Source organism: Anopheles bellator, chromosome 2 (genome assembly GCF_943735745.2).
Source record: "Anopheles bellator chromosome 2, idAnoBellAS_SP24_06.2, whole genome shotgun sequence".
Taxonomy (NCBI): Eukaryota; Metazoa; Arthropoda; class Insecta; order Diptera; family Culicidae; genus Anopheles; species Anopheles bellator.
Genome location: NC_071286.1, coordinates 83,784,420 through 83,795,842, shown reverse-complemented (window position 1 = coordinate 83,795,842; position 11,423 = coordinate 83,784,420).

Here is an 11,423-nt window from a genome sequence, read left to right as displayed (position 1 = left end):
CACCCAGACCGGCGAGAAGCTTTCCATTCAGGGGAACCTTTTCTTTAAGGAACGCAACAATCCCTGACCTCAGCTGTACACTTGAGGCTGGGCGAACACTTATGACTATTTTGTGTCTACTTTTCGAGTTATTACCGGGTTCCGGGTCTGTGTTCGTAGAAAGCGAAATCATTTATCATCGTCGGCCGTAGTAGTGTTGATGGATTCTTTAAACAAAAAACAGAGCTCACTAATCCTATTAATTTTCTCCTAATTCTGGCGCGTCCCTTGCACGGTCCATCAGCACAGTATCTAGCGCTGAGATGAGTTGATAGTTCACTGCAGCAAGATTTATCTGACCACGGTTTTTTGCTGTCGTGCCTATCCTGCACACAGCTTCTGAAAGGTTCCGAAGCCATACCTGAGACATTGGCAAGGGTCACCCATTGGCAAACGGACTGTCGAAAGACCTAGGCCGGGTTTGAGAAATGGCAAAATGAATTTCGTTTGGTGGACCCGGATGATTCAAATGTTTTTTCTCCCCCGAACCGAGAACCGTGACCACAGTCTTAGTGCTAAGAGGCCCAAACGAGACCCAAGCGCCAAACCGAGCGAGCTGTGTTTTCGTATTTCCGATGATTAATTGTTTGTGGAAACATTGTTAACAACAGTCCAAGTCGAGCACCAGCAGCCCCAACGGCGGTTACTCCGCGCGAACGCTTCTAATGACGACGAACAAAACGATCGGCTGGGTTGAAAGGTTACGACCGTAATTTAGAAGGCCCTACGGTTCCTTTCCTCACACACGATCCTTTCGTTTTTATGTTTTTTTTCTTGTAATTGACCTGGCCTGACCATAGGTATAGGTTTTTAACACGATCGTGCGTCGATCGCCTCGCAACACATCGTCCGGCTCAGCTGCCCGTCACGGAAAGTGCGCAAGATTTGCTGACAGAGTTCCTGACCTGCACGAGCCGGTAATGAGATGAATGATTGCGCAATGGATTGACAAATTTTCTTTCAACAGGCTTAGAACTAAAGTTCGAGCGCGGTTCAAAGAACGAAGAACTGTGGCCACCTTATCGTGGTGTTTTCAAGTGGATTTTTGGAGGACCCATTCTCCCAATCCCAAAGCCACAGACCCAGTGCTCGCGCAGGACCGGATGAGTCACCAATTACGGTCAGCTCTAGGCGGGGGCCGAAGGTTGAAAAATGATCGCTTTTAATTTTGGAATCACTTGCCCGTCTTATCTTAAAGTTTTAGTGTTGTTCCTTTACATATTTATGCTTCGTATCAGGCAAAGCGGCCGACCCAAACCACTAATAGAGTGAAACCAGATTAGTATGAGTCACGCGTCAGAATGTGGTGTTTGTTCGGTTTGTTTCGTCAACCGTTCGGTGTTCGTTCCCGAAATCGACCCCCAAAACGTCATAAGAAGTGCAACGAAAGCACCCAAAAGAGCGAAAGCGGAAAAGGGACACAAACACCAGCAGAGCGATCGTGAGTAATTTGTGTTCATACTTTATGATTTCTGACAAATAAGATGCTTCTTGCGAGCCCTTCGCGATGGCCACGGCACGCCGGGCACACGGGTGAACGTCAGGCTTTTGGAAAAGTGAAAATTTATTTGCAAACAAATGAGCCGGGGCCTCCCGTGGCGTTTCCAACCGACGTGGCCCAGGCGTTAAGGAATGGCGCTTCGCGTCTCGGACCTTAAGAAAGCATCTTTCGACCGGGTTTGCCCCCGGGGTTGTTTCGCCAAGAGTTCGGTACGGAAAGCACGACGGTGCATTGATGATTTATGATACATCATCCTTCGCTGAACTTCGACCCGCAGTGTGCTTATGCATCGGCCTGTCAATTTCATGTCCCGGAGCGCGAGCCAGGACGAAAAATGATGTAGGTAGGAAGGTGCGTTATGTAGTTTCGGTGCGTAATTTATTTGTTCTGCAGCGTGTGGTGGTTTTTTTTTCAATTTTGCCCTTTATTTTTCATTCAACTTTCCGTAAAACCAGATCGAGGCTACTAACGAGAAAATATGCTTTTCTTATGGCACTCGCATTAGATTGTTCCGCAAACTGCTCGGCGTAACCGATGGCTTACAAATGACCTTGTCCGTAATGACATTGATATGTCGTACGTTGAATATTCCGTAAAATAATTAACTGCCCACAAAATCGAGACCCGTGGAGCAGTAAAGGCGAAATTAACATAAATTCGTCGTGCCCGTGATCCGGCTAGCGAATAAATCAAAATCTTGTGTCATGAGTAGATCGCAGCGTAGAGATTGTTTTGTGACAACCAAAGCACTGAAGAACTGGGTCTCCCGCTCTAGGCCAAGCTCGCGGGTGAATGAAGCGAAAATTAATTTGTAATCAGACCCTCGTTAGCGAATCGGATTTAATTTTGCTTTTCGCCACCAGCGAGCATTGGCCAGGGCACCTCTGCGAAGCGCAAGCCACAAGGGCTACGTAGCACCGCCTGCACCGGGAAAGGAAAATAAATTGCAATTAAGTCATCTATCACTTTAGAGCACACCGTTGATGTTTCGCTGCGCGGCAGTGGCCAGCACCTAGGTTCTGGTTTCGCTGGGCGCGAGCGAGCGCAGGCGCAGGAATTATTTTACATCGCAAATTAGTCAATCAGAAGAAGTGTGATTAACGTCGGAAACGACGTTAGGTGCTGTGTCCTGGGTGTGCGCCTGCCGCTTGTGTGTTGTGTCGCCGTCGTCGTAATGGAGTCGTAAGGGCCATAAATTACAGAGCTGCCATGGAATCGAACGAGCGAGCTTTGATTTGAAACAAAGTCACAAAATTGCACCCCATTTGTGAGTGCGGCGAATGGGCGTTACACGGTTGGCTGCACTCCCGCGCCCGGGTTCCACCGGAAAGCGGAAGACATGAATTTGCTCGCGGGCGACATGAATCGTGAGACAAAGAAAAATTAATCATATTTCTATGCTGATGGAAATAAACCCATCCCCAGCGGCCGCTGACGAGCGGCCGGGTCCGGCCACGAAGGCGCATCAGAATGTCGGAAAGTGCATCGGAACGAATTAAAGCTAACACGTAATAAAAAAAGAATTAATACATCCGTTGTGCGCGCGCGCCGCCGCCGGGACCACGGCTCCGGAACGTGACCGTATCGGTCCGGAGGAGCCCCGAGTGGTTTCGGGTTCGGTTGGCTCTGGAGCGACCCACGGGAACGTAAAAAAAAGCACTCCGCCGTCGCCGTTCCCGGGGCAACATTCCTGACATACTTCCAGCGCCGGGTCCCCCGGGACGCGTCCTCACGCCGGCCCCGCCGGACGAGATAAGTTGGTCGAAAAGCCGAAAATTTATCTTTATTGCGCCCATAGCGTTGCTGGTGTTGCTGGCGAATTTTACGGAAACGGTAAACCGATCGTGTCGTCCTGCTTCGCCCAGAACGGGGAGCCCCCAGGGGCCTCGGGTGATAAGTGCGTCCCCCGTCCGGTCCGGTCCGGTCCGGTGCGCAGTCTGGCGGAACAAATGGGCACTGATGATAGGGCGCCCTGGCCAGCAGCCTGGCCGCGTAATTAGATTCATTTGTTCGGTCGCGGTTGTCGCCCGTGGGAGAGTTATGGTTAGAAATATGACAACTTTAGGTGTACAAAGTTCCACTTATAATCGTGTCCGCGGCTACGTGTCGCGCTTGTGGCAGTGTTTGGCGATGCAAACGATTCATTGTTTTAAATTATGACGGATGGCGTTCGTTGGAGGTATGGAAATAATAAACCATAATTGTGCGTTCGCGACCACGATTCGCTGCTTTGTCAGGATCGGGCCAATCGGTTCCTGTCGGTAGCGAGCCGAAACATTCGCACTTTGCCAGGCATTTCGCGCTCATTTCCCCACCACAAAGACCGTGGCCACTCGGGATAATTTCACCAACAATGTTGCGAGTGAAGCGATTTTGCATGAAACTATTTCACGCCGATTTTTCGTTCCGCGCACCGGTCCGACCTTGGAATGCCGCCCTGATTGGGGCCCCCCCCCCCGGGGGGGCGCCTAATGGAGCAACAATTTGTTGTATTTTAATTGAATGCGTGTTTTGCTAGATTTCTCCTATGCCGGGCGCGGCGTCTGTACTGCTGCGGCGCATCCCGTACCGGCCGTTCGTTCGCGTTGCACTTTGCTTGTTAGTTTTATTAGACAGTTCTTCGGAATCATCATCATCATCAGCAACCTGCAGGCAGCAACCGAGCGCCGTTGCCGACGTTTCCTTCATTAATATTTATATTTGTTTTTAACGATTGCTAATTTTGCTTATGAAGTTCACTGCTGTTTTATGCGAACGCACCTCGGTCGGCCGCATTTCTATTTGCATTTGCAACCGAACGCGAGTGGCACAAACGAAAAAATGCATCCGTCCATCGGCCCACTCGTAGACACACGGTGTGCTCGGTGTAAATCCTCGGATTAAGTGAACTTGGAGCGCATCGGCCGAGCAAAACACTAATCAGCCACGGTAATTGGCAGGGTAATTAATGTGAGTGCGGTTGTTGCGGTTCCGGCGGCTTGGCGGAGTGGTGAGGACATAACAGAGCCATTGCGCCGCCTGGCTTCGCCGTTGGCCCGCGCAATCTTAATATCAATTATTGACACTATTCAGCCACCATCCCGAGGCACCTGTGATCGCCTCTGTTCCACCGGGGAGACAGGAAGAGCAGGGCCGGTCCATCGGCATCGCCTCCGGTCTCACATTAGTCACCTTACCCAAGGCTTCTACGGTGTTCCGATTGCAATCTGTTGCACAAATAATTGACGCCAGCGAGTCGGGGTGGCCAACACAGCAGAATCGCGCAAGATTTATGCACAAACCTCGGGCCCCGGCTCTTTGTAGCGCAAGTGCTAGCCGGAGCATCGGTAATTAAGGGGGAACATAATAAATGAAATTTAAGGCGCAATAGGGAATGAATCACCGGGCCTTCGCCGAGGCGTCATCGATCAGCTGCCCGGATCGTTACATGTGTGCGTCAGTTCAATTAATGATGTCCGATGCACAGCATGAGATATCGCACTCGGTTATGCTGGGCAGCGCCATTGAAATGCTAAACATTGGCCCGTGTTCTACGAACGAACCGCTTGCGCCGATTCATGTTTATAAATGAAATGTGGAAAGTGTGAAGGTGAAACACATGTTAATGCCGATTGCATTAACGGCTCCGAGCGGCCGAGTTCTAACAATGAAACGGCTGGACTGGACGGTGTTTAAACCTGTGTGCCGGACACTGGCACATGCTGCACACCGTGGATGGAGATAATTGAATTAAGATAATAAAAAATGCAACAATCTCGTCCGGTGCGCCCGGTTTCTCGATGTAATTAGATGTGGCGTTATCGGCGACCTGCTATCGCGATCGCGCCCGCTCTCGAGAAGGATAGCTGGTTAATGTGCACACTGATCGCACGGTGCTGATAATATGCAAATGCGATTCGGATACAATCCAGCACCAGTACCGTTCGCCGATGGCCCTTCGATGCCGGTTAGAGGTTTAGATTTGTCGGTTTCAAAGTCATAAAGGTCGCGATCGCGAGTCGCAGCGTTCGAAACGGCTGCTGCGGCCCGAAACATTCCTTTCAATTGCGACGACGGTTCTGCCTCCGGAATTCCGCCCCGAAATCGGTCTCCCAAATGACTCAGCGGCAAAATTACTTAATTATTGCACATCCTTATTCGACTCCGCTGTGCGCCGAAAATTAACGGAAACGATACGCGAAATGCTTTGGTGAAATACTTTCGAATCGGCGGCCGAAGCAAAGGGAGCAACAGAAAAAAAAGCCAGACCGCCAAAGGCAGTCAAATGCTCGGTCCGGTAGCGTGGCAGTTATTAAATTATATTTTCATTGCATTCATCGCACCATCGAGCAATCGTCGCTCGGTTCGGATGCGCCGCGCCGCGTTTCTTTTTTGCTTCCACAGCTTCCGTCTGCCAAACATCGATCGGAGTGCGTTTAATTAAATTAAATGATCTGGCTACCGTGTCCCCTCAGGTTTTCGGTCCGTATCAGCGAACGGAGCACAGCGAATTCTTTTCAGTTTTGTGCGCTCATTAACTTGCGCGGCGCACGGAACAGGGGGCCCGAGCAGGGGGCCGTGCTCATCGAGCGACGTCATTTTCACGGCGCACCACGGGCGTTCGTCCTCTCGGGTTGGGCTGGAAAAATGTCATCCCCTAATTTGGACAGCAAATGTCTCCGTCCCGGGCGAGTGCGCCTGACTGGCCGGACTGCTCCCGAGGACGTGCTTATGGGCTGACGTCGATCGGACAAGTACCAATCCTTGCCGGCCGCCTTGCCCGGTATGCGGTAGCCAGCAAACAAACAAACACAGCAGCAACAAGGGCAAAAAACTTGCTCCCGGTGCGTTTAAATCGAGCCATAATCAACACCCCGGGGGCACTCCGGGAGATCCGAGAGATACGGTTTCAGAGGCTGCCCGGCCACCACACCCGGCCGCCCTACGGACAATTACCAAAACTGAAGCACACAAATGCGGCGACCACATTCCACGGCGGTGGCTTGACAATCAAACTTGTGCGCCGTTTGTGGCCGCGTATTTCGCGATCGCGAGATCGTGGAAGAAAATGAAATAATCATACATTAAATTGCATTAAAATGTTATAATCGGAACATTGCTTGATCAGCCGGCCGGCCGGCCAGTCGGTCGGTGTGGTGCTGTCCGTCCCAGCGAAGGACCAGAGAGGGCAGCTTGACGTGGCCCAGGTTTTTATGCATACGTGCGAACGTATTCCGCTCCGGCTCCGCTGTTGCTCCGCTGGAGTCTCGAGCGAACGGTGGCCGCCTTCTGTGGGCATCGGCACAAGCAAGAACGGTCGCGACGGAGACCTCAGCAAAAAGGGCCACATGAAACCCAAGACGGAACGGATGAAAACGAGAATGGATCGCGAAGGAAAAGGAATTCCGTCGACGTACGCCACGATGCCCGAGCAGGAGCGAGAGAGAGAACGTCGATCGCCGGGAAATACTTATTTATCGATCGACAAATGTTTTTATCTCAATTAGTGATGGTATAAATTAATGATACACACTTGGGCCGTAATCGGAGACAGTCCGCTTGCTGCCGTAAAACGGGGTGGCGGGTGCGTTTTGGAACGAGCCCGGAATGTGATCTCCTGTTTCGGAAGCAATCACAGAGACTTTGTATGTACGCACGGCACGGCAACAACACGTACACGGCTTCGTGGTGCAATCGTTCTAAAATGCTTTCAAAATTGCACTGGCAGTGGCATTATTACAAGCCTGTTGGTACCTTCCCGAAACAGTCGCTGACCCGACCGGGACACGGGCTGCGTGTGAGAAAGTCCGCGCGAAAACTGGAGCACTACTTTCTCACCCGCCCATGGGAAACGGTTCGAACGGCTTCTCATTAGACTGTGCCCGAGAAAGTAACACCGTGCCCGTCGTGCCGCTAGAAGATTAAGCGGATTTGCTTACCGAGTAGGGCGTCTAATTTGCCGACCCGTAATGAGTGTGTCCGTGAGCCTTGCTGACCGAATATTTTGACGAAAGCATGGGAATCGGCAGCGAACGAAACTGTCGGGAAAATCTGTCAAGCCAAGCTGGCGGACAACAAATGTGGGCACAACACTTTAAGCGAAGCGCCAGCACCGTACCGGTACCGCCACGACGACGAGGCACCCGGTTTAGTCGCCCACCCGTCCCTCCTTAGCCAAAGGTATAATTGAACACGATCAATTAGCTCATTATATAATTACATCAGTTTGCCCCTATCCAGCGCAGCAGCAGCAGCAGCCGCCGCTTGGCGAGGCTTAGATTGTAGACCAAATTGAATAAACATTGGTCAATGCGGGGATCGTTGCTGGGGAGGTTAACCTGTGGTCCCATGCCTGACCGTTCGCTTCTACGTCATCACGGCGCACCGTGAGAGCCACATGTTTCCGATGCACGCACGAAACACGCCGGGCTTTTGTGCGATGCCCCGCTCACGCTGTCCGTGCGAGACAGGGCCCTTTCTACGACGGAGCCGTGTACGTTTTATTAATTACCATTTGAATTGGCTCATTTTAGCGACAAAGTAATTATCGGCTTTGAGCTGTCAAGTGGTTTTGCCTCACTACTGGCGCGCCCGCGGGCTACGCGCGTCCGGCCAGCCGTAGAAGGTAGTGTCTCCATCTGTCAGCGACAATCTATCAGCACGACATTCTTGGGACGGACCTTCTCTTGCCGGCTCTGGCTCCTGCGAGAGGGCTGTGATTGCACGTTAGTGTCGCTTCGAGAGCGTGTGGTCTGGTTCACATGGCTCCGACCGCCCGCCCGTATGGTAATTCCCGGAACCTCGTGGCCTTTAGCATTGGGTTAATTGGAATTTGCACCGCCGGCCGGTGGAAGTTTCGAGCGATCGAACGGTGCACCGGACAACTGTAGATCTGTCGATGGTCGCAGGCCTAATTGATATTGCGGCCGAGCTGGTTACGCAACAGTGTATCTCTGGCTTATTACAAAATAGTTCCAAAAGAACACAACAACCGAGTGCCGCTCTCAAATCGAAAACAAGCGTTCGTCGCTTGTGGCAGCGCTCGAGTTTTTCTTACCGCTCGTTTGCTTGGCGCATCGCTATGGTAATGCGGGTCTTTTGTTTCGTGACGGCACGATGGAAATCCAGTGCACCGATCTGCGATGTAAAACAACGCAACCACATTCTCTCCCTCTCTCTCGGCCCTGAAGGGAGGAAATTAAACGCTCCTACTGGCCAACGCGATCATCGGGGTTGCCTTTTGCGCGGGCTAATTATTATTAGATTATTAAAATTGAATTAACGCAACTCTTCGTTCCATGTCGCGCGGGCTGAATGCAGGTGCGCCGGTAACCTCTACCAGCACACGCGTTCCGCAGGCGGTCGCAGGGGGGCAGGCAAGAAAAATATCATTACGGAATTTCACAGGAAATACACAACCGGACCGGACCGGGCTGCCAGGTGCAATGGTTGCGCCGTATCACACACTGAGGGCGTAATTAGTGAGTCTCGCGGCCGGCGCTGTATTTGCTGTGCATCGCTCGATGATATCGACCGGCGGGCCGGAGCTAGTTATGCTTCCTCAAAAATCGACACCAGCCACATGCCGGGTGGCAACATAGTAATGGCCCTACGAGCATTCGTCGGGGGAGAGAGTGTTCTTCGCAACGGTTTTTCTCATGCCCTGCAACAATTTATCTAGCATTTATTTATGCAGACAATTTATTTAGCAATTTAACAATTTATTTAGCAGACAATTTATCGAACGGAAATGCACCGCTCTTATCCCGCAGCAATTAGCGGGCGAAGGCACTCAAGGGGTACCCTTTATTGCGCCCGCGTATCTTGTGTCGCACGCTGGGAATGCTTACCCTGCTTGGGGACAAGCGCCGGAACGAAACTGGTGCCAGATACAATTAGTGTTGAAGTGAATTGAAGAGTAAAGACATCTCCCCCCGAGAAATTAGAAACAATGGGTCAATCGAAGCGTTATTTGTCTTTCGTTCGCAAAGTTGACGAACTGTTAAAGTGATAGTAATTATACTACAATACGCGCCAAAATCAGGCCGGAAACACTGATTGCATCTCGCAGAGCTGAAGCTGCTGGAAAAATGCTGGACGTACTGGTGATTTTTATGTCCTCTTTCTTCAATTTGCAATTAGGCTGGGTGCGCTGTGTAGATGAAAGTTTTGATGAGTTTGTTTATTGTTTTTGAAAAAACGCAAACGAATGACCAACTGAGTGTGTCCGATGACAGCTACGGATCGTTAAGTTGCCTCCAATTGATATCGCCGGACGCCTCGTTCATAAAATCGCGTTCGCCACATGGCGATGGCCCACGGCTTGGGGCTACGGACCGAAGATTGACGGACCGTTCTACATTTTACTGCCGTCTGGCGATCGAGCGTCAATCAATTGAGATACGACGGCGACGAGACGGCGTACCCCGCGGTGCATCATTAATGTATCGCCCACAAAGATCTAAATTGAGTGATTAAAGATTGAACAGTTTGCTCGGTCCGTCGCCCGCGGTTCTCTTCCGATCGCTGGGTCCACCGCCCAACCGGGCTGGTCGCCGAATGTCGACGCAGAGGGAAGAGACACAAAAACAGCCAAAGAGACAACCGATGTCGCCTTGCGACTCGCGAAAAGCCCGAGAAACAAATAATCATTTAAAATCAAATCAGCACAAAATGGAACAAATTTTTGCCCATCGGTTGGCGCATTGTCGCTTTCATCGCGCATTTGTAATCTCGATTCGGTGACTGGTTCTGGTTTTCTGTTTCTCGTTTCGTCGTTTTCCTCGCTTCGGGTCGTCTTACGGCACTAATGTCTCAATGCTCACAATCGGCACATTAGTCGTCGGGACCCTCATAAGGGGGATTGATGCGAGCGATCACAGCGATCGTGAACTTGAGTGGGGGAAAAAAAGCCTTAAACGACTCGAGGGGATGATGAATTCTCCACACGTCTTAAGTGAATTTTCGGGTATCGATTATTGGCGCCCGGAATCTTTGTAATTTGTTCACATTCTTGCATCAAGTGATGCCGGAGAAAACCGAGCGCTATCTAGCGTTGGTCTCATTCCTGTCGACTTTTTCTTTCTGATCATTTCTGCCGGAGTTCCGTAGGTTAATTCCACGTACTAATTTAATATGTACATTCTAAAGAGCCACCCGAAGCTCTTTGATTGAACCGATTGTTGGCTGGCCGCCTCGGTAGCTCGGTTAGGCCCCGGGTGTGGGCTGTGATCGCGATTACACTTATTTATCACACCACCCGCCGGGGTCCATTAATGGGCCTTCCTGGCGCTCGCAGACAATAATTAAAGGCATACGGCCACAGTGCAACGAATTGCCCTGAACGAAACGTAATGAATCCTCCCTCTTCCGGGCGGTAGGCAGGAAAAAAAGGATATCCGGACCGACATCAGTGTGGGGCTGCGCCTCGGTGTGAACACACCGAAGAATTGGAGCACCGTCGTATCGTTCATCATAACTTTCCTCGAGGGTCCGGTATGTGGTCTCAAATTACCATAGTCTTGAAACCATGACCCGCATACATAATTGTGTAAACAGTAATTTGCAATTTCCGTTTGATAGTTTTTCATTTCTGCTGTTGCTTTATGAAATAAATTTGTTACAAAAACACTCGCACCCCCGGGGGCGGCCAACCCCGTGCCGGACAATCATGCCGGCCATTCGCCGGCGATCTCGCAGAAAGGAACGATGCTTTATTACTGAGCGGGTTCGCGGAGGCGCACACAGTCTTCAATCACTCGCCACCGCGGTGGCTACCGGTTGATAATGCTGCCCCGTGAGCCATTACGAATGCGTTTCCCGTGGCGCACGCGGAGGAAAATACATCCGCTGGGGAAAAGCTCCGGCTCCGTGGGATGGAGAAATTAAATTTTCTAACTGCCAC